This window comes from Podarcis melisellensis (genome assembly GCF_964234715.1).
Source record: "Podarcis melisellensis genome assembly, chromosome: 10".
NCBI lineage: Eukaryota > Metazoa > Chordata > Lepidosauria > Squamata > Lacertidae > Podarcis > Podarcis melisellensis.
The window spans coordinates 51497751-51520623 of NC_138542.1; the positions used below are offsets into that span (position 1 = coordinate 51497751).

General features: G+C 43.2%; 1 long non-coding RNA gene across 2 annotated transcripts in view; it reads right to left on the reverse strand.

Annotated features, from left to right (window-relative positions):
• Window positions 1-22873, reverse strand: part of LOC309379360 — a 64491-nt gene that overhangs the window by 15046 nt on the left and 26572 nt on the right. Inside the window, exon 1 of one of the 2 annotated variants that reach the window (XR_014172446.1) lies at window positions 18602-18640. The exons of the other annotated variant lie outside the window; for it this stretch is intronic. This is a non-coding gene — a long non-coding RNA (uncharacterized lncRNA). Of the gene's footprint in view, window positions 1-18601; window positions 18641-22873 lie in introns of those variants that run through there. 2 annotated transcript variants of the gene reach the window in all.

Consider the following 22873-nt stretch of genomic DNA (forward strand, 5'->3'; position numbering starts at 1 on the left):
GGACCACAGGTTCTGCATCGTAGTTTTATGCAGCAGGCAGTTGACAGGGTAAGGGTAGGGGGATGGATTGGGACCTGGGAGACCAGGATTCAAATCCCAACTCAGACATGAAGCTCACTGGGTGACCTTGGGGCCAGTCACTGCCTCTCAGCCAAACCCACCTCACAGGATCACCTGTCACGGATCCTTGAGTTGAGATTCCTGAATTGCAGGGGGTTGGACTAGATGACCCACAAGGTCCCTTGCAATTCTACAGTTCTGTGACTGGGGATTACATGAGCAGGGGGATAACCTCAAGCAATTCGAAATAGGAATAGAGGGATCATCAGCCACTGTTGTCTGCTGTGCACCTGTGGAAATCTACAATTGCCACATTTATTAAAGGCTTGGCTGACTACTTACAATGGTGTTGTTGTTGTTTTTTTAAAAAAAATCCATCTGTGGGCATGTGTCTGCGTGTATGCATGTTATTTAAAAAATGCTGAGATAACAGTATTCCAGAAACTTTACTTTTTGGTGATGAAAGCCGTCCGCCGTCTGCCCCCGCCAGAAAAATGAATAGCAGAGTATCAACAGGTATCCTGAGGATCACTTAGCTATAGACCGATCTTTGTGTTTAGTATCTCTTACACTATTTCAAGCTGTTAACTGTGATTTACAATATTGCAAATGCTGACATGCGATATTGTTTCTGGGTCAGCTAGATGGGCTGAATTGCACACTTGAGCCATTCTGGTTCCTCCACTGAGGAGCAGATGTTGAACCGTCTTCATTTCTCCTCCTCAGAGGACCATAAGGGATGTCTGGTCACACCTCCAGTTTCCAGTGAGGTTATGGAATTGACTAAGTGGGAGTTCTCTCTGCAGCACAGTACAGAACGGAGCCAGAAAAATGTTGTTGTAGCTGTGATCTGCTATGCAGATGTGGTTCAAAGTTGCTGGGTGTTGGAATAATCACCTCAGGTTGCAACTTCTGTGGTGATTTCTCCTGGGTCACTCACACACAAATGTTACAGAAAATATATTGCTCTGAATAGCAGCAGCCTGCCAGGCAGAAATTCAACTGGTATGCTATACCCCAACTGGAAGATACAGGAATGAGAGAGGTTCAAGTGTACATTGACTGGTCAGTGTCAAAGGCTCAGGCACTTTTACCATTAGGGAATTTTGAGATACAGTCCTGAGCACATTTACTAGACCATGGGTAGGCAAACTAAGGCCCAGGGTCCTGATTTGGCCCAATTGCCTTCTAAATCCAGCCCGCGGATGGTCCTGGAATCAGTGTGTTTTTACATGAGTAGAATGTATCCTTTTATTTAAAATGCATCACTGGGTTATTTGTGGGGCATAGGGATTCATTCATTCCCCCCCCAAAATATAGTCCAGCCCCCCACAAGGTCTGAAGGACAGTGAACCGTCCCCCTACTGAAAAAGTTTGCTGACCCCTGTACTGGACAGTCAAGGCTACAATTCTACCTGCATGGGGAATAGCAATGGGGGAGAAATTAGTTTCGGCGCTAATTTAAAGCAGAGCCTCCGAAATCTGCACTTTCCAAAACAATTATGACAACTGAAACATAGCCATTCATTCTCATTCATTTTTTGCAAGGTAGTTCTCCAACCAAACTATATTTGCAGGACCCTGCTTAGCTTTGCAAATGTGCGAACTGTTTCAGTGCTGCACCACTTGTCCTACAGGAATGTAGAGAGCAGGATTTAAGACTGGAAAAGTGAGAGATTGATAAAACTGAAATTGACTAGTCCTTCCATTCCTAACTGGGAGTAAGAACCCATTGGAATAAGACACACATAGTGTTCTACCCTAAGTCTCACTGGTGCTCAGGCAAACCTAGGCTTCTATCCAACAGTAGTCCTCCTCAAAGTAGGCGGATTAATTTCAGTGGATCTACTCTGAGTAACACCCAGTGGGCTGCAACCTTTACTTCTCAATAAGACTGCTTAGAATCATGGTGAGAAGGAGGAAAACTGCTCTCCCGTTTGGAAAAATGTCTGGAGAACGAAATTCCACAAAAGGCATTTTAATTTGGCTGGAGTCCTGAGCTGCCGCTTACTCAGCATAATGGCTAACGCAGCTCCTGTGCCTGGCTTAATGGGATAAATAAGGAAGATTAATCGGCTTCCTTAATGTCCCTAAAAAGGCAAGAGCCCAAAGCGATCTATCCAACTGAGAAATAACTGGAAAAAGGTGGTTTCCCTCAAAGTCGGGACTAATGAAAATATGCGGCATTCAAAGAAGGCAATCATGATCATTACTGGAGAAAGAATGCAAGCCACAACATGTGGTCTGTCTGTTGTGGCTTGGCATATCTTCTGTGGTTGAGCCCCTGCCCCCCTCCCAGCTAGCCATTCAAAAAATGCACCTGCTGAGTAGGAAATAAGCTGATGGGCAAAGGAAGGACCAACATCTGTGGCATCAGATTCACTCCACATTGCCATCCGTTTCTCTGGAAAAAAGCAAAGCAAAACCCTCCCCTTATTTTGAAAGCTCATTGCCTAGGAGTAACACAGGCTCTCCAGCATTCTCTACTCAGAGGAATGTGCTATTATAGGGAAGCTGCTTTATGGTCATTCGAACCATTGTTCCATCTAACTCAGTATTGTCCACTACACAGGCCTACTTGGCAACGCCAGGAACTGGGCACCTTTTCCACAGGTGTTACAGCCTTCCATACACGTATACTATTATCTATCTATCTATCTATCATCTATCTATCTATCTATCTATCATCTATCTATCTCTATCTATCTATATCTATCTATCTATCTATCATCTATCTATCTATCTATCTATCTATCTATCTATCTATCTATATCTATCATCTATATCTATCTATCTATCTATCTATCTATCTATCATCTATCTATCTATCTATCTATCATCATCTATCTATATCATCTATCTATCTATCTATCTATCTATCTATCTATCTATCTATCTATCTATCTATCATCTATCTATCTATCATCTATCTATCTATCATCTATCTATCTATCTATCTATCTATCTATCTATCTATTTATCTATCTATCTATCATCATCTATCTATCTATCTATCATCATCTATCATCTATCTATCTAATCTATCATCTATCTATCTATCATCTATCTATCTATCTAATCTATCTATATCTATCTATCATCTATCTATCATCTATCTATCTATCTATCTATCTATCTATCTATCTATCTATCTATCATCTATCTATCTATCTATCATCTATCTATCTATATCTATCTATCATCTATCTATCTATATCTGCCTATCATCTATCTATCTATCTATCTATCTATCTATCTATCTATCTATCTATCTATCTATATCTATCTATCATCTATCTATCATCTATCTATCTATCTATCTATCTATCTATCTATCTATCTATCTATCTATCTCTATCTATCTATCTATCTATCTATCTATCTATCTATCTATCTATCATCTATCTATCTATCTATCTATCTATCTATCTATCTATCTATCATCATCATCTATCTATCATCTATCTATCTATCTATCATCTATCTATCTATCTATCTATCTATCTATCTATCTATCTATCTATCTATCTAATCTATCTATCATCTATATCTATCTATCTATCATCTATCTATCTATCTATCTATCTATCATCTATCTATCTATCTATCTATCTATCTATCTATCTATCTATCTAGCTATCTATCTATCTATCTATCTATCTATCTATCTATCTATCTATCTATCTATCTATCTCTATCTATCTATCTATCATCTCTATCATCTATCTATCTATCTATCTATCTATCTATCTATCTATCTATCTATCTATCTATCATCTATCTATCTAATCTATCTATCATCTATATCTATCTATCTATCTATCTATCTATCTATCTATCTATCTATCATCTATCATCTATCATATCTATCTATCTATCTATCTATCTATCTAATCATCTATCTATCTATATCTATCTATCTATCTATCTATCTATCTATCTATCTATCTATCATCATCATCTATCATCTATCTATCTATCATCTATCAATCATCTATCTATCTATCTATCTATCTATCTATCTATCTATCTATCTATCATCTATCTATCATCTATCTATCTATCTATCTATCTATCATCTATCTATCTATCTATCTATCTATCTATCTATCTATCTATCTATCTATCTATCTATCTATCTATATCTATCTATCATCTATCTATCTATCTATCTATCTATCTATCTATCTATCTATCTATCATCTATCTATCTATCTATCTATCTATCTATCTATCTATCTATCTATCATCTATCTATCTATCTATCTATCATCTATCTATCTATCTATCTATCTATCTATCTATCTATCTATCTATCTATCTCTATCTATCTATCTATCTATCTATCTATCTATCTATCTATCTATCATCTATCTATCATCTATCTATCTATCTATCTATCTATCTATCTATCTATCTATCTATCATCTATCATCATCTATCATCTCAGATTGCTGAGGAAATGTAGAGAACCTAACGGGAAAAATGAGAAATGAAATGGTCAAATTCCCTCTAAGTTCCATAGAATTTACTGCCTAGTAAGTGTACTCTTCTTTCTTGGAAATAAACCCTACAGAATTTGATTACTTGAGAGTAAACAGGCTGGCAATTGGGACAGCCCTTTGAAACCTTTCTCCCTTTACAAATCAAAGCCCAAGATGTCTCCAGGAGAGCAAGCCTGCTTGGAGATCACCTAAAGGACTTGGAATCTCCGAAGCTTCCCTTTAGAAAAACCACCCTGAGAAGGAGTGCACTGGTTTTCCAATGAAGCCTCAATAGATATGAGAGGGAGGGATATGTTTAGAAATCCTTTCTATGACCTGCGAAATTGGTGATCATTTAATAACAGGGTATATAACGATCATGCATTGGCAGAACATATATGTGGTAAGTACCATGTAATCACCAAGCAAACTCCTAATTATTTTAGGCTTACAAACCAGGACACGTGTTAAATGATATTTTGGGAACCATCGAATATAATTACCAAGCTGTATAACTCTGGAGGAACACAAAATTACTATGCAGTTGCACCAGGGCTATATAGTTACTGACCATGCCCCATCTTCTCCTTTTTGGATGCTAAATGGCACATTTGTCCGTAGAAGAAGAATACTTTGTGCATTAGCTAACTTGTGCATACTTCAGTTTGAGTAGCTATTTCATTTATTTTTCTTGGTTAACACTGGCAGATATTTGCTGGTGTACTCAGAGAAGTTTAAAAGGCCCATTATGTAACGCCAAGAAAACCCAAAGCCAAGTTGCCAAAGACCCAGCTCATACTGGCAAAGGAAGACGGCATTGAGAATTGCTAGTTTATGAACCAACTTACAGAAGAGCCTAAAAAACCCCAGGGAGGTCCAAAATTTCCCCATCTAATTTCTTGTCTAATCATAACTATTGACTTCTCACATTATAGCCCGGGAAAGAAATCCTTATATTTGCCTTGCCTTTCACTTTCTATTTTCACTCCACTGTTATGACTCAAAGAGCCCCAACAAGGATCAGAGAATAAAAATGGTCCATAATGCCCTACATTTTGTCCAAGGAGCTCCGCATAGGGGATGTGGTTTTCCCCTCGTCTTTTTATCCTCAAGACAATGCTGTGAGTGTGTTAGCTTAGGGTACTCTGATTGTCCCTAGATTACCCAGTGAGCTTCATGGCATGGTGGAGATTACAACCCTGGTCCAGCACCTTAACCACTGCACCACAACACACTCATATCACAATCACTGACATCAAAATAATCATCAACAAAAGCGAGCGGAGCCCATTTGTCCTGGAGCCTCTGGCACAACTTGCTCAAAAGAAGTCAGAAAAGCCTGGCATGGGGTCTTGATATATTTGAGGGTTTGTTGATCTCAAGTGAGTGGTCTCCAGCTGCCCCTGAACTTCCCAGTGTTCCTTCATCTACTCTTCTTGTTTCGCATTTAAACTGCTGTGGAGAATCTACAGTCTACAGTTTGTCTAATACAAGAGTCAGCAAACTTTTTCAGCAGGGGGCCGGTCCACTGTCCCTCAGACCTTGTGGGGAGCCGGACTATATTTTGAAAAAAAAAATTGAATGAATTCCTATGCCCCACAAATAACTCAGAGAAGCATTTTAAATAAAAGGACACATTCTACTCATGTAAAAACATGCTGATTGCCGGACGGTCCATGGGCTGGATTTAGAAGGCAATTGGTCCGGATCCGGTCCCTGGGCCTTAGTTTGCTTACCCATGGTCTAATACATCCTATCCCTGTGTGCAACCAGTGGAACTTTTGATCCCTTTATCGTTGCCCACAATTTGACAGCAGGAATGTTCTAATTCAGCTTTCAGCTCTGGGGTCTTGGATGCCCCTTCCTGCACAGATATGTTCACATTGAAGGGACTCCTCCAGACTCTCGATGTTTTCCAGGAGGGATTCAGGCACGTACCAGGGAATTTAAGTTTCCACAATTAAAGTGCTGTGCCACCCTAGTACAAAAAACGCTTTAAATTACAACAACAACAACAAAACAACAACAACCAACAACAGAATTTTGCGGTTAAGAAAGTGATGAATAAACACAACAAAAGGTGTGGAATGAATGGGAAGACAAACAAATAGCCCACAAGCAAATCAGGAAGAATGCTTCTGCACACACAAATCAGAATTAAATCTCAATAAAGACCATAACCATAATAAGCTTGTAGTATAAGCATTTGTGGCTGGGAGAAAGAATAAAGATTTCTACATAGGATTTCATTAATATCATATTAGTTCATGATGCTACTTCAAATGCATATGATATTTGTTTGTTTAGAATATTTATTTGACACACAAACAGAAACACACACACACATCTCTCTGTATATTAGCCCACTTCTCAGGGCAGTTACAGATGACCTGTTCATTGCACATTCATCCTGATCTGCTTGTAAAATGTTTATGCAGGAGTTAAACTATGCCCTGTTTATATTGAACATTTGTTCTTATTGGTTTATGGGGCAGTTATATAACAATGAGCATTCATCCCAATTTGCTCACAGAGTGTTTACACGCCTTCCCCATTAATCAGTCATTCATCCCACACTTTTCCATGCATTTCCCCATGAGTTTCCAAACTGAAAAACAGTTCCAAAATAGTTAGATAGCGGCAAGGACATTAAAATAGTGGTTAAGCAACAAAATAATTTACCTTGAACAAAATTCTCCCCCGAATGCCCAGAACAATGCAACAGCCCCCCCCTCTGTGTGTTGGCCACAAGGCACCAGGAGAACCATTGATCAGTTTTGCCCCTATGCTTGAAATTCATCCCCATCTGCCCACCCACTAACTCCAAAAAATGCTGAATGGAGGTGGGTGGGAGCATTCCAGCCCAGCGCTTCCTTTCCCCCTGAATAAGAAATTTCTTTGCATATTGGGAGAGCAAAAGTCCCAAAACTGGGGCATGTTTGCAAAGAAATCACACAGTTTTCTTCATAGGGAATTTGCCTTTGGGTTGGTGTGTGTGTCTGAAATTGGTTCTGCCCTTCATAGTTTTGCCTGCTGGATGGTCTTGCCTCATGGCAGGACTATTTATGGATGTATCTGTTCTATCTTTTCTCCAAGGAACCCAGAGCACAGCTTCTGCCTCACTAGAATCTGAGGTCAGTCAGACTGAGGCAGACGACTTCCCTGAGGGCACCCAGTGAGTTTCATGGCTGACTGAGGGTTTAAAGCTGTTTCCTGGTCATTTCAAAACGGGGATCCTTATCTTATTTGTTTTACCTTTGCTGCCAAAGGCCTAATGCCTCTGGATACCAGTTGCTGGGAATCGTAAGTGAGGAAAGTACTGTTGCATTCTGGTCCTGCTTGTGGGCTCCTCATGGGCCTCTGGTTGGCCACTTTGAGTACAGGTTCCTGGACGAGATGGACCATTAGCCTGATCCAGCAGGACTCTTCTTATGCTCTTAGCCTTTGGATCTTTTATTAGAAGAACCAACTGGGAGAGCTGGCACCAAGTCTGCTTGCAATGTGTTGTTATGCAAGAATGCCCGCTTTGGGGAACGGTCTGTGCGCATGTACAGAATTAGCAAAACATCCCACCCTGCCAAGACGGCCTTGCTCCCCCAGAGCGTGTTTGGCAAGCCTGCCGTCAGCAGGTCAGAGCTTAGTCAAAGCAACAAAAAAGCCACACAATGCTATGCAAAGTCTGACGTGTGGCAAACAGAGGGCCTACGTGCTAACTTTGTCTCCTCAGAAAAGCCAAGATGCCACTCAGGCATATGGCTTCACTGCATGCACAGGCCTGTTTGCTCCTTTCATACAAGAGCAGATACGGTTCGCCTCAAGAAACATAATCAGCCGTAGCCCTATATTGTCTTTGAAGAAAAGAGGGTGGTTTACAAAGGAAAAGAAAAATGACTCTTGCTCTCTTAACCCATTAGGAACTTTGTAGCAGGTGCCCGTCATGAGAATGAGGGACTCATTTACCCAGCAGAGGGCCTCACATTTGGACCTGCCCTACGGTTGCCGGATAATTTGATGTTCAGTTCCAGGACAGTAGGAAAGATGCTGAGATTGCTGCAGACAGCCTGTGTGGTACAGCGGTTGGAGTGTTGGACTTGGGCCTAGGAGTAGGGTTCAAATCAGCCGTGAAGCTCACTTGGTGACCTTCCAGGCCAGTCACTCGCAGCCTAACCTACCTCATAGGGTTGTTTTGGTAGTTAAATGATGAGGAGTATAACCATGTACCTCAAGCTCCTTGAGGAGAGAGGTGGGATATAAATGCAAACAAGAAAGCAAGAAATAAATAAATAGATAAATGTATGTGAGGGTCCAGCAAGGCCCTTCACCTCGAAAACGGTAAAATGTTCATGGCATTATTTATTCAAATTGGTCAGTTATAATTAAAGTTTATGTTTCATAACTACTTAGGAAGGTAGATGGAAAACAAGGACATTTGACAAACTGGAACTGAGCGACACTCAGCAGTTTTCTTTTTCAGGGATTATGGTGGAGCCAGTTTCCTGAGCTTGCTTTCTGTGGGTTCAAATTCCCTGAGTTGACATTGGGTTTCAAGCTCAAATGGGATTCTCTCCACTGAAAACATTCTCCTTGCCATGTTTTCCACCAGAAATGAGCAGACTCTGCAGGGCACCGCCCTTTCTGAGAGCAATTTTGCTGGAGACCTTGCCGACAATTGGCTCCAGTTTGCAGACCATAATAATAAACTTCTTGGAAAAAACTGGGCTGAGTTTTGGAGTCAAGCTCTTGCCAGTTTCGGGTTTCCTAAGGTATGTTTCACACCACTGTGTTATTATTAACTGCTAGCCATTACTTATTTGCAAAGGATGAAAATTATGAAGCCCCGTTTACTCCGTGCCTGAGAGATCCATTAAATGAAAGAAGGAATACCTGTTTTTCAGTTGCAATTGTTGGAAGGTGTTAAGACAGTGGACATCTGAAGCCACCGATTCTGGCAAAGGGTCCCATGTACATTATTCTGAGCCACTCTCTTGCGTGCTCTCTGCTGTACTTGTCACAATTCAGATGATTTTTGACTAATGATATAGCAGGTGGCAAGTAACAGAACAGGGATTCAAGCTCACTCCAGAACTTTAGATTTGTGCAGTGAGTGTATCAAAGCACTCGGTTACCTTGGTGCATCAAATCTACAGTTCTTAAAAAACAGAACGGACCTTTTGTGGTTAGAAATGTGATGGGAGGAAGCCCTGAAAAGTGCAGGGTGGATGAAGGATTAACAGGAAGATGTGTAAACACCACACCAGCAAATCAAGATGAACACTCACTGTTGAATAACCTCCCCACAAATGAATTAGAATAATGCTCAGTATAGACCAGATATAATCTAACCATCACATCAGCTTTGTACAAGCAAAGCAGGATGAATGATCTTCAAAGACGAGATATAGGACGCTCCCAGACTGTGGCTATTCTCTGGTGGGATTTGGCCGCATGCCAGAAAATGCAGGTTGCACACTTATAGTTGACTGGGGAGGTCTTGCACAACAAAACAGCTTCCTCAAAAGATTGGACTTTTTGAGATAAGGAAGGTGACGGGGATATTGTTGCATAGGCAACCCATGAACAAATCAGCGTGAATGCTCATTGAATAGCCATCATGGTTTAATCTCCCTGCAAACAGAAACAAGTAATCTGGAAGTGTCCATAGTCTAACTTCTGCATAAGCTTTGTGCCAACAAAACAGGGTGAATTGTGATTAAACAGGTTGTCTGGAGTAACCCCAAGATGACAGGGTTTGACTTTGTCCTTTAAAACACAGCAACCTTGGACAGAGTTGGCAGACTGCTCCTGCACCCTGAAGCCCATGAGGGTTTTTGTTTGTTTGTTTTTTACATTCCTACATGCTATGGTTTCCATTCTTAAGGAAATCAGCCCTGAGTGCTCACTGGAAGGACAGATCGTGAAGCTGAGGCTCCAATACTTTGGCCACCTCATGAGAAGAGAAGACTCCCTGGAAAAGACCCTGATGTTGGGAAAGATGGAGGGCACAAGGAGAAGGGGACGACAGAGGACGAGATGGCTGGATAGTGTCTTCGAAGCTACAAACATGAGTATGACTAAACTGTGGGAGACAGTGGAAGACAGAAGTGCCTGGCGTGCTCTGGTCCATGGGGTCACGATGAGTCGGACACGACTAAACGACTAAACAACAACAACAACAGCACATGCTAGGGTTGGTGGTAGAAACTGCAAAAATGTTATCCATTTCCTATCAGGTTCTTGAGAGTAGGGCTCTCTGTGTGGGTTGCCTTGAGGCAATACCTGTACTTGATGAAAGAGTGTTGATAGCTTGGTGACGTGCTGCCATGGGAACTAAATTGATGCAGGAACATATTGGGGATATTCTGAACTAGAAAAATGCAGAGAAGGGGGCACAAACATCAGTTTGTTCATCAGTTGAAAAACTGCTGGTTGATTTTTAAAGTGGTCAACACAGCCTTAATATGAGTGCAATTGAAGCGCTCAAACTGACCATTTGTAAAAGTTGAAACTTCATGAGGCTTATCCATGCCCAAATCCCAGTGTGCCATTAGTCACTCCCAAGTCTCCTGTTCCTTTTCCAATGGGCTGAAATCACCAATTGTTGACTTCTACCAGTCATTTTTGTGGAGTGCCTTCCAGCCTCAACAGCAGAAGCTATACTGCACCTCAGAAGCAGCCTTGTGTGTTGGACATGGGGGGGACAGGACCGTGGGCCAGGCTGGGATTATTTGGTCTCTTGCAGATTTGGCAGCTACACTGATTTACAGCCACTGGGATTCTGGCCCAGAATTTTATTGTAACTGTAGATCAGGAAGAGCGAACTTACTGAAGGTCACAGACGCTTCAGGTTACAGACTCTGCTAACCCAGAAATAGGACCTCGGGTTAAGAACTTTGCTTCAGGGTGAGAACAGAAATCGCATGGCGGCGGCATGGCGGTGGCAGTGGGAGGCTGCATTAGCTAAAGTGGTACCTCAGGTTAAGAACAATTTCAGTTTAAGAACGGACCTCCAGAACAAATTAAGTTCTTAACCCGAGGTACCACTGTACTATTATTGCACCAATGGCATGTCTCAGAATAAACCCATGAAAATAACAACCCAGTTTGAAGGGGCCTTGTGTCTCTAATGGTAGGCCTGTCCTCTGGTCCACCTAGTGGAGAGTTGCTGTCACTGCCTGGTCCCTTGCTGAAGACCCCATACACCAGCGGTTTTCAGCACCGTGACACCCTGGGGTGCCTTGAATGATGGTCAGGGGTGCCTCAGGCAACACTGGCATCTTTCGTTCCCTCCCTCCTCTGATGCCCTCTCACCTCTCTGCCTCCCAAAGGCTTGTGTGGCTGCTGCCACTGCTGCCTCCCAAGGCGAGTAAGATGCTGGCCTCACGTTCACCTTTGGCCAGTCTCTGTTGGGCCCAACTAAGGCTGGAGGCATCCTCTTCCCAGGGTGGGGTGAGGTGAGAAGGCACCTCTCTTTGGGCAGGGGGTGTGGTGGCTCAGAGACCAGGGGCGGTGGCTGCCCAGAGGACTCCCAAGGAGAGGGAGGAAGCGAGGAGGCTGAGGGAACACTCCACAAGGGAGGGTGTTGGAAAAGGGGTGAGGGGCTTCTAGCTCTGCAGACAAGGGGTGACATAACTGGGCTTCTGAGACTTGGAGCATGTCCACAGGGGAGCTGCAGAAAGAATGTAGTTGGTCAAGGGAGCTGTGGACTCCAAAGGTTGCAAACCTCTGCCTTACACCTTTGAGGCAGCCCTGTCCATTGAATACCCACTAAACAAGCACTGGGTCCATTTGTTAAAAGAGCTTTTAGATTATTTGGAATCTAAAAGCAAGAATCATGTTTGTCTCCCTAGCAGAAGCATCCCTCCTCCTTTCATTTGCCTTTCCCTGTGACTCTATCCTTTTGTATCTCTTGGTCTTTGCTTCAATATCCCATTGACAGTTCATGACTAATTTGCTGCTGCCTCCAGCTATAAAAAGCATCTTGCAGCATCTCTTGCCTTTACTGCTCCCCCCTTCCCCCCCATCCTTTTCATGGGCCTGTGGTTTGGGTGGCTTCCCGCCACAGTGTTATTCATTTATAACACCATAACGATCTGATTCCTTGCTGCTATTTTTAAAGTAATTACATTTAGGCTAGAATGATGTTACATAGAGCAGCAGCACCATGCTAATCAAGCACTGGGCCACTATTTAATCACCGAAATGTGTTCTCTAATGAAGAAGCAGCTCTTTGATATCCGAGCCACTTAAAGCAAGCCATCTTGGCAATATTGCTCGGTGCAGAACCCTTTTAATGCCACCTGCCACCGTCCGAGCCAAGATTGCCTTGAAGCAGCCAATGCCAGAATGTAATGCAAACGGTTAGCGGGAGCAGGAAGAACAAAGAAAATTACATTTGGTCCCTTGGGTCTTTCGGGCTAATCTGCAGAAAAGCCTTGAGCTAGTAAGATCCATGAGTCACTTTGTTTAGCCTTCTGTATTCTGTTTGCATTAGAGTTTGGCACAATGATTTAAGGAGCTCTCTGTCTCAGAGGATGGTCTGAAGGCACATGGGGCCAGGACCAAGCTGAAGAGAAGCAGATTTGGGTCTAGAAATTGTGGCGACACATCTTTCTCTGGCTTCTTGGAGATGTGTATTTGGCACTCTGGAGCACCAAATGTGTTTCTTCCCACCTCCAAAGGGAGACTCTTTGTGGTAAGGAAAATACACTGGAAAGTGCAGGATAACACTTGCAAAAAATGTGACATTGCATAACCTTCCCACAAAACAAATAGAAATGAATGCTCAAGAAATGACTGGTGTCATATAACATCCCCAAAACTTTGTGCAAATAAATCAGGATGAATGTGTAAGAAACAGGTTACCTGGAAGTGATCTATATACTGTATGTTCTTCTGGTGATTGAGGTACCCTAGTTCTCTTAATAGCCGAGGCTTTCAGAAATCCTATTCCGTGAGATGAAGGTCACCAGAATCAATACATCAGGGGTAAACCTGGCCTTGTTTCTTCTTGATTCAGCAATGCAGATGTCAGTACAAAGTCGTCCACGTACATCAGTACAAATCCTAAGAGCCGCATTAGGATGATATGTGTAGGTGGCAAAACCATAGCACAAAGAACTTAATCCCCTAAGTGCAACTGAATGCTAATCGGGGAGGGAAACTAATCAGAGAAACCCTGTGTAATTCTTCCCCAACTGGCAGAATGATTGACAGGGGGAAAGGAGCTCCGAAGGGTGTAGCGCATGAGAGCTGTCACTTTTCAGATTAGGCACTGGCAAGCCCTAACGACATCCTGATAAGAAATGCTCTCAGCTAAGGGAGTTTATTATACAGGCAGGCCTCCAACAGCTAAAGACTTGGCTGGTTATTTCAAGCCAATACTTACCAGTAAATGTAATAATACTAATCCAGCCCTTCACATTTATCGGCACTCCCCTCCCCCCATTTACAGCCTCCAGCCTTTGAGAATGTCTCTGGCTCACATTTGCCTGTTTCCCACTGAGGAGGTGGTGCTATTCTACTTCAGATTGCTGCAGGACCCCCCCCCCTTCATATGACAATGTTATTCCATACCTTGAATTTCTATCTCCCTGCCTACCCCTCCACATCGAAACTAGGAGATAGAGGGATCAGCTAGTTCAACCTCCAGTTTTTTAAAAAGGATTTGTTAACTTGAAAATTATGAGAAGGACCCAGTCATGGCTAGGGCTATATTACGGACCTGGATTTCCAAGGCTGCATGCTTACTGAGAGGGACTCCTGACAGGATGCCCGCACCACTTCAAGCTCCCTGCTGCCTTGCTCGTCTCCATCTCTCCATCACCAGAAGTGACACACAATGGGTCCCTTCCAACTCTTCTGCTTCTATCATGAGAGAGGTGTTTCCAGCTCCCCCATCCCTTACCCATGGAGGTCTTATAAGAAGCTGCTGCAGGACTGTGAGCAACAACATGGCTCTTAGGACCCAGCTGAAACTGTCAAGCTCCCTCGTTATTTTTTGCTGTTGCCAGAAAGTGTAATGTTGTTAAGGTAATCTTGTTGCATTTATATTACTGAAAAGTTGGGTTTTTGTTTTTTTAAAAAAACACGTTGCTATATTTGCTATTACAATGTTGTTCTATTATGTAATTTGGACACTGTTCTTGTGTGGGTTGGTTTTGAGTTGCATTCCTGTTGTTATCTGTCGCAAGCTGCTTTTGGCATGATTCTTTTTGTGGAAAGTGGCGTACAAATAAAATTATGAAAGAACGAACTATGAATACATACATATTATACATATAAGATGGCTTAGGTCCCTGGAGAGAGGAATGGGAGCAGAGCCTATATATGCAATGTCAACCTGACAGGAGGAGGAGGAAGAGGAACATACGAGGGGGAACGCTTTGAAGACCATGCGGCATTTAGGCTTTGTACCCCCTGGTGCTTCCACAAGTCTTCGCTGGTATATAAACACATGTACTAACACTCAAAGGGACGTGGGTGGCACTGTGTTCTAAACCACAGAGCCTAGGGCTTGCCGATCAGAAGGTCGGCGGTTTGAATCCCCGCCATGGGGTGAGCTCCTGTTGCTCGGTCCCTGCTCCTGCCAGCCTAGCAGTTCGAAAGCACGAATGCAAGTAGATAAATAGATACCGCTGCAGTGGGAAGGTAAACGGTGTTTCCGTGCGCTGCTCTGGTTCGCCAGAAGCGGCTTAGTCATGCTGGCCACATGACCCGGAAGCTGTACGCCGACTCCCTCGGCCAATAAAGCAAGATGAGCGCCGCAACCCCAGAGTCGTCTGCGACTGGACCTAACGGTCAGGGGTCCCTTTACCTTTACTAACTCTCAAAAGGAGCCTTGGAGCTTGGGGAGGAAAGAATATTATCTAATATGCTCCAATTTTCTCATCTTCTTGGTGACTCTATACTTTCCCTACAGAAAAAAAAAACACATTTGTGCCACTTGCTTGCTGACAGCTTTGATGCCTGCAAGCAAAGCTTACAATTTATAAGCCTGTACAAAAAGGGGGGGGGCAGAGGTAAAGAGTGTGGCATGTTTGGATCATTTTAAGAGGTGCTTTGAACAGCCTCTGAAGCTAGAAGAGGCACTTGGCGCTGTAGCAAAAATAGCACATATTGCCAAGGTATTTCCAACATGAGAAATGCAAATAAATTAATTATGATGGACATGCAGGCCTTGACACTACTAGGACCATTAGTCAAGCTAAAAAAACCCTCACCGTAGAAATGCCCTAAAGAGCGAGAGATTGCAGAGGGAGTATTTAACCCTAAAGCAGTACTGGGATAGCTCAGTTGGTTGAGCATGAATCTCAAGGTCATGGGTTTGAGCCCCGCATGTGGCACAAAATTCCTGCACTGCAGGGGGGTTGGACTAGTTGTCCCCCGTGGTCCCTTCCAACTCAACAATTCTATGATTCTATCATGGATGTCTATGGCTGGCCAAACACTGCAGGGAAAAAGGAGTTTTGAAATGCACGGGTGGCTGATAACATCCAGCCTGCAATCCAATCTGGTTGTTCCATGCATAACTTTATAAACTTCTATCATGTCGTTCACCTCTTCTTTGCCTTTGCCTTCTCTCGAAACTAAAAAGTCCCCAAACCATCAACCTTTCCTCTTAGGGGAGCTGCTCCATCTCCTTGGTCATTCTGGTTGCCCTTTTCCAACTCTACAATACTCTCTTTGAGGTGAGGCAACAGTATTCCAAATGAGCTTGGCACTCTAGATCTGTATAACCACCTGATGGTATTTTCAATTCCTTTCCAATGATCCCTAGCATGGATTTTGCCTTTTCCGCACTCCACCCTAGTGTCCGATACAGGGGTAGGTGCCCTCCTGATGTTCTGGGATTACTACTCCCATCATGCTATGGCCATTGGCCACGTTGGCTGTGGCTGATGGGAGTTAGAGTCTGACAATGTCTGGAGGGTGCCACTGGTCTGATCTTTGGGAACAATTTTTTTTATTTTTTATTGAGAAGGCTCTTAAACTGCTTCAACAGAAAAGCTCTCTGAGTGGTAAAAATAAAATTAAAGATGAAATACAACCAAAATCCACAGTCTTTGCCGACAAAGGTCTGTATAGTTAAAGCTATGGTTTTTCCAGTAGTGATGTATGGAAATGAGAGCTGGACCATAAAGAAGGCTGATCACTAAAGAATTGATGCCTTTGAATTATGGTGCTGGAGGAGACTCTTGAGAGTCCCATGGACTGCAAGAAGATCAAACCTCTCCATTCTTAAGGAAATCAGCCCTGAGTGCTCACTGTAAGGACAGATCCTGAAGCTGAGGCTCCAATACTTTGGCCACCTCATGAGAAGAGAAGACTCCCTGGAAAAGACCCTGATGTTGGGAAAGGTGGAGGGCACAAGGAGAAGGGGACGACAGAGGACGAGACGGTTGGACAGTGTTCTTGAAGCTACCAGCATGAGTTTGACCAAACTGCAGGAGGCAGTGGAAGACAGGAGTGCCTGGCATGCTCTGGTCCATGGGGTTACAAAGAGTGGGACACGACTAAACGACTAAACCACAACAACCATTCTCATAAAGAACAGATTATATTCCATCCTAAAACTGTGCAGCACACCCAGAACCTCCTAACTGGAAGCTTTGCACTTTGAGCTTGGACAAGGGTAGTCAACCTTGTGTTCTCCAGGTGTTGTGGACTACAACTCCAAACAACTCTAGAGGGCACCACAGTGGCTACTTCTGTACTTGCACAACTCAAGACTACAAGGAAATGGTGAAGGGGACAATTGCTCTGGTGGTGTCAGGGACTGGGCAGAGGAGGAATGGTGGAGACTGCCTCTCCAGCCTGAGTCTTCCAGAGAAGAAGAAGACAGTTCAGAATTACAACAGGTGGTTGAGGGAGATGAAGGGAGAAGTTGGGAAATAATGGGAGAGGAGGAAGAGGCAGAGCCAGAACAGCTGGCTGACACGTCATCACTAGAAAGCATTCCGGACCCTCCTTCTCCCAACGAGCCTTAAAAGTAGGAGAGCAAAGTGCTCAGAAGCAAAGGGCCCTCAGTGCCACCCATAGAAGTTATGACGAATGAGGAAGTGGGAGAGGAGGGGAGGGGAGATTTACTCAGAGCAAGACAATTAATCCAAGAGACTGCATTTCTATGCCTCTCTCTGTGAATATCGAATAAACAACATAGGTAAGAACTTCCCTTGTCTTATCCATTCCAGGCAATCGACCATGCAGGGTTGGATCCTCTGATGCCTGACAGGTGGCAAGTTTAAATGCTGCAATATCATCCGGTGGTGCATGTGGTGCCCATCAGCTCCAAACAGCATAGACAATAGCAAGGGATAAAAGATAAGATACGACAGGGAGAGAGGATTTTGCAGTTTCATATCTCTTTTCTTTTATTCTAGTTTCTCTCTTGTTATTATTCTTTGTAGATTACTTCATTCTTTTTATTATATCGTGAAAATTTTCCAATAAAACTTTTCAAAAAAGAAAAAGAAAAAGAAAGACAAGGGTCATGGGAATTGTGGTCCAAGACATCAGGAGGGCACCAAGTTTACTGCCCCTTTAGAATCATAGAATTGCAGAATTGGAAGAGACCCCTGACGACCATCTACTCCAAATGCAAGAATATGCAGCTGTCCCATCTGGGGATTGAACCTGCCATCTTGGTATTATCAGCACCATGCTCTAACCAACGGAGCTATCCAGTCGCTAGCAGTATGCAGAAGTGTATTTGTTATCACATTCTCTTGTAACATTTTCATCAAGGTTTAACATTTAACGAGACCAAGTCAAAACAGGGATTTGCTCTCTTTACAGAATGCTTCCAAGAATCCAGCAATGTAAGCACTAAGATTTACTTAAAGGCTAAGAGGTATTATACCTCCTATTCCATTCGCAAGACATATGTTTATGTATCCATCCCCAGGCTGGGAAAGCTGGACAAGAGAGTGAGTTTTCTTCTGATAACTACCCAAACTAAATACAACCAAATTTAACTTGTCCCCAAGATGAGACACCACCTCTAAATTATGAACCATTGAGGTATAAGAAATTACAGTTGCAACGCTATACACACTTACCTGGGAGTAAGCCCCATTCAACTCAGAGCGGCTGACTGGTGATTCGACATACAAGACTGCATTAATATAGTATTATTTATTTATTTATTATGAGCATATGGCTAGTGAGTTATCCTACCTAGTTTGCCCTGGGTGGTGAAGGAGCTGTTTTGCACATCAAAAGAAATTGACAGCAAGTTGGCCTGCAAAATTCATCAGCTTCTGCAGATGGTGAATGTGTTCAGTTACTTGCTTTCCATCTGCAAAGCTTCACCCAAGAATAAAATAGTAAGAAAGCACAGTACAGATACCATTTGTTTCAATGGGTGTAGCATCAGAAAAATACTCGGGTTTCAAATAGCCGGGAATACTGTACGTTCTACATTAAAAGCACCAACAGCAACAACCTGAATGTGAAATACATTATCTTGCCAATCTCCAAATCAAAAGAGATAAAGGAATGATTCATTCAACTGCCAGATCTGTGCAATTTAAGATGCTTTAAAAAGGATGACAATTTTTTACCTGAACACTGAAGTGTCTAGGGCTGAAGTCATCTTCCCCAACTGTTGTGTTGCATGAGTCAATACAAAAAAGAAAGCCCTCCATGCAGTAAGATGATAATGTTTGCAAGCTGATTACTACAGTGGCTTTCTGGGGAACCCAGCAATTTAAAGTTGTTTTAGTATTTCTATTGTGATTTTTAAAAATTGCATGTTGCTTTTATTGTAAGCCACCTTGTGGGTTTGGCCCAGACCAAAATGTGAAGTACAAATTGAGTGAGTAAACAAACAAACAAAACAAACAAAACTTGAGGGTCCTTGGAAGGTTAAGGGTGCGGAGTTCATTGGTGCAAAGAGCCCACGTCAATCCCAGGTATGTCCAGGGAAAGATGCTACCAGTCAATGTAGATAATATAGAACTGGTTGGTTTATTTGTTTTTTTTTAACTTACTTTTCTATTCTGGCCTTGTTTCCATCATGAAGCCCAAGGTAGTATAGATGTGGTTCCCAAGAGGTCACCCATCCAGTAACTGACTCAACCCAGATCTGCTTAGCTTCAGCAAGGCGGTGGCTTTTTTCTACCTTCAGACCACACCCTGGGACTGTCTCTTCAGAGTGAGGGCAATGCTGATACGGAAAGCACTGCCCTCTCTCTCAATTGGCTGTACGCTCTCAGATAAGCTGATCTTCCTTGCAACCAGATTTTTTTCACACATTGTGAGCACATTCGCGTGTTCTCTGACTGGCTAGGATAAATCATATTACTATTTCAAGGAACGGGATCTTGGAGAAAATGGCACCAATGGTGCTCTAACAGCAGAAGATGGCAAAAACAGCCATGAAGAAAAACAAAACAAAGTTGAACCTTCACATAATGCCCCCCTCCCTCCCCAGAACCATTTCAGCCCAGATTGGAACTGAGCAAACAGTGGGTTGTATCCAATGCTGTGGATAGGACAAGTTCTACTGGTGCAACGGGTCTTCCCCTCCCCTCACACACCTGCAAAATCTACTCTGAAGGGTCCCTTAACCCTCTGGAGCAGCTTTTGAGGGCACGCAAAGCGCTGGAGGAGGCAAGAGAGGAAGAGGAAGCTCTGTTGCACCAGTGGAGCTATGGCATTGGCTATGGCCCACTCTGTGCGGCCTTATTGAAACATCTTCATCTATCCTACGGCATGCAAGGGCTAAATTAGGCAGAAAGAGACAGATGGCAAACCACTCACATTCTTGTTGCAAGCTCAGCGTTTCTACTTTATTCATAATTAACAAAGAACCACCCTAAAACCCAACCATAACTTCCTGTACTTTTCATTACTCAAGAGGATATGTGGTAGTGGGAAATAAAGCATATTTTTTGCACGGGGTTTGCTGCAGCACAAAAACAAAGAAGCAATCTGTGGATCTAGCTCTGTTCTCTGGTTATACTAGTCTGGCTCGGCTCTGCACTCCGAACAAACTATTAGAAATTGTTACCACGTTTGAGCCCCTGAGGAAAGCTCAATTTGCCCAGCGTTCTAATCTTATAGTCCTCAGTCAAAGCACTTGGTGGTGGAAAATTTGCCTCAGTGGCAGGACTGGACCTAGAAGGATTCATTGTTCTCTTACAAAACCAGTAACTAAGGAAGTTTTGTTGGTTTCCTAATGACCTGAACCAATACATTGCCTCAGAAACACACAAAGCCAGGACTGAAGGGTCACTCTGTGTTGGCACAATCTCTGCTGCAGCAGGCGATATGGCGCCACTGGTCAGACTTCATCCCAGCCTCTACTCTGGCATAGCATCAGCCATTGATTCTGCTTCTCCATTTCAGTTCCTCAGCATCGCCACCAATCAACAGTCAGCTTTCTGGACTGGCTTTTACAGTAATCTTATCCCGGCAGTTTCACCACTCTCCACTGCTTTAGCAAACTTCCCAAGGAGGAGGTGGCCACAAAATGTTCTTGCTGGCTTTCAGCACCGTTGCTGTTGCCCATCCTCCCTCTCTATTTCTGTCTCTCTTTCATCCCAACCTTGGACTCCAACCCTTTTCAATTTCTCCAGCTGGCTCTTCTCAGTTTGGCTCCATACAATTTTGAAGAGGTTTGCTCCTCACCTCAGGCTCAGCCTGGCCTCACATGTTATACAGAAGTGGTGACAGGGAAAGCCCAAGTGAATCACATCGCTTCTATTTGCCACCTCTTGTTCAAAGACGGAAAGGGGAAATATATAAGTTACTCCAACGGATATTACAACAACAACAACAAACCGTAATAATAATTTAGTAGTAGTAATAATAATAGGTAAAGGTAAAGGGACCCCTGACCATTAGGTCCAGTCGTGATCAACTCTGGGGTTGCGGCACTCATCTCGCTTTATTGGCCAAGGGAGCTAGCGTACAGCTTCTGGGTCATGTGGCCAGCATGACTAAGCCACTTCTGGCGAACCAGAGCAGCGCACGGAAAGGCCATTTACCTTCCCACTTGAGCGGTACCTATTTATCTACTTGCACTTTGATGTGCTTTCGAACTGCTAGGTTGGCAGGAGCAGGGACCGAGCAATGGGAGCTCACTCCATCACGGGGATTCGAACCGCCGACCTTCTGATCGGCAAGTCCTAGGCTCTGTGGTTTAACCCACTGTGTCACCCGTGTCCCATAGTAGTAATAATAGAACAGCACTAATTTCATCTTTATTTCACTTTTCCTCCACAGAGCTCAAGTACATTGTTTCCCCTCCATATTGTGGGATAATCAGCCACATATAACCAACATGCTCAAGTCTAATTAATGCATGAAGGGGTCAATGCCACAGAGTCAGCTGTCCTGCCAGGCTTAGCTAAGTCACTCTCCTACACTTTGGGAGGAAGGTAATCAAGGCCTTTGTTCACGTTCAGTCTACCAGAGAAGCTCAATGAGTGAAGAGGTTCTTGGTTGCTCCAAGCTCAGACCACATGGCTCTAACAAGCCTCCCTTGAGTTCCTATACCAGCTATTTAGGAACTGTCACCTAACTGTAACTAAGCCAAGTTTTACGGCCTGTGTTTTCTGACTGATGTATGGAAAAGCGCACGAGTAAACCATTTTTTAACTTACCAAACGTGTGGTGTTTTTCTATGCTACAGGGGAACTTTAGAACTCACAAGGGCATATTTTAAAGGCCTAACAGCCTATATTTTAACACTGTACTTTGCTGCATGTTTCATGATTTTAAATCTCTGCTGGGTTTCTCTCACCAAAGAGCACTTGCTCCAAACCTGGGTTTTGGCACCCAGCGTATTCTCCTTGATATACATATTTTTATTTGCTACCAACACATATTTTATTCTCATAGCAACCATGTGAGAGGAATTTGACTGTGAGAGAAGACATGTAAGAACATAAGAAGAGCTCTGATGGATCAAGCCAGTGGGTACTTAGTCCAGTATCCTGTTCTCACAATGGCCAACTGCGGGAAACCCTCAAGCAAGACGTGAACTTAAATTGTCCTTTCCTTTTTGTGACTCCCACCAACTGATATTCAGAAGGATTACTGCCTCTGGCCATGGGGGCAGAGCACAGCCTTTGTGGCTAGTAGCCATTGATAGCCTTCAGCATTTGCCTAAACACCCAAACGCTGAAAGTGTGGATGGTGGCAGGGGTACACATACAAGTCTCTCACACATCACTACAGCACTATGCACCTTGACTTGTCTGTGTCTGTCATTTCCTGTTATTGCTTCAGGCAGCAAGATGTCTTTGGCAGGCCCAATGCACAGCAAATCCGCAACTGGTCTTCCATCCCCCCCACCTTGTTATGACTTATTTATTATTAAA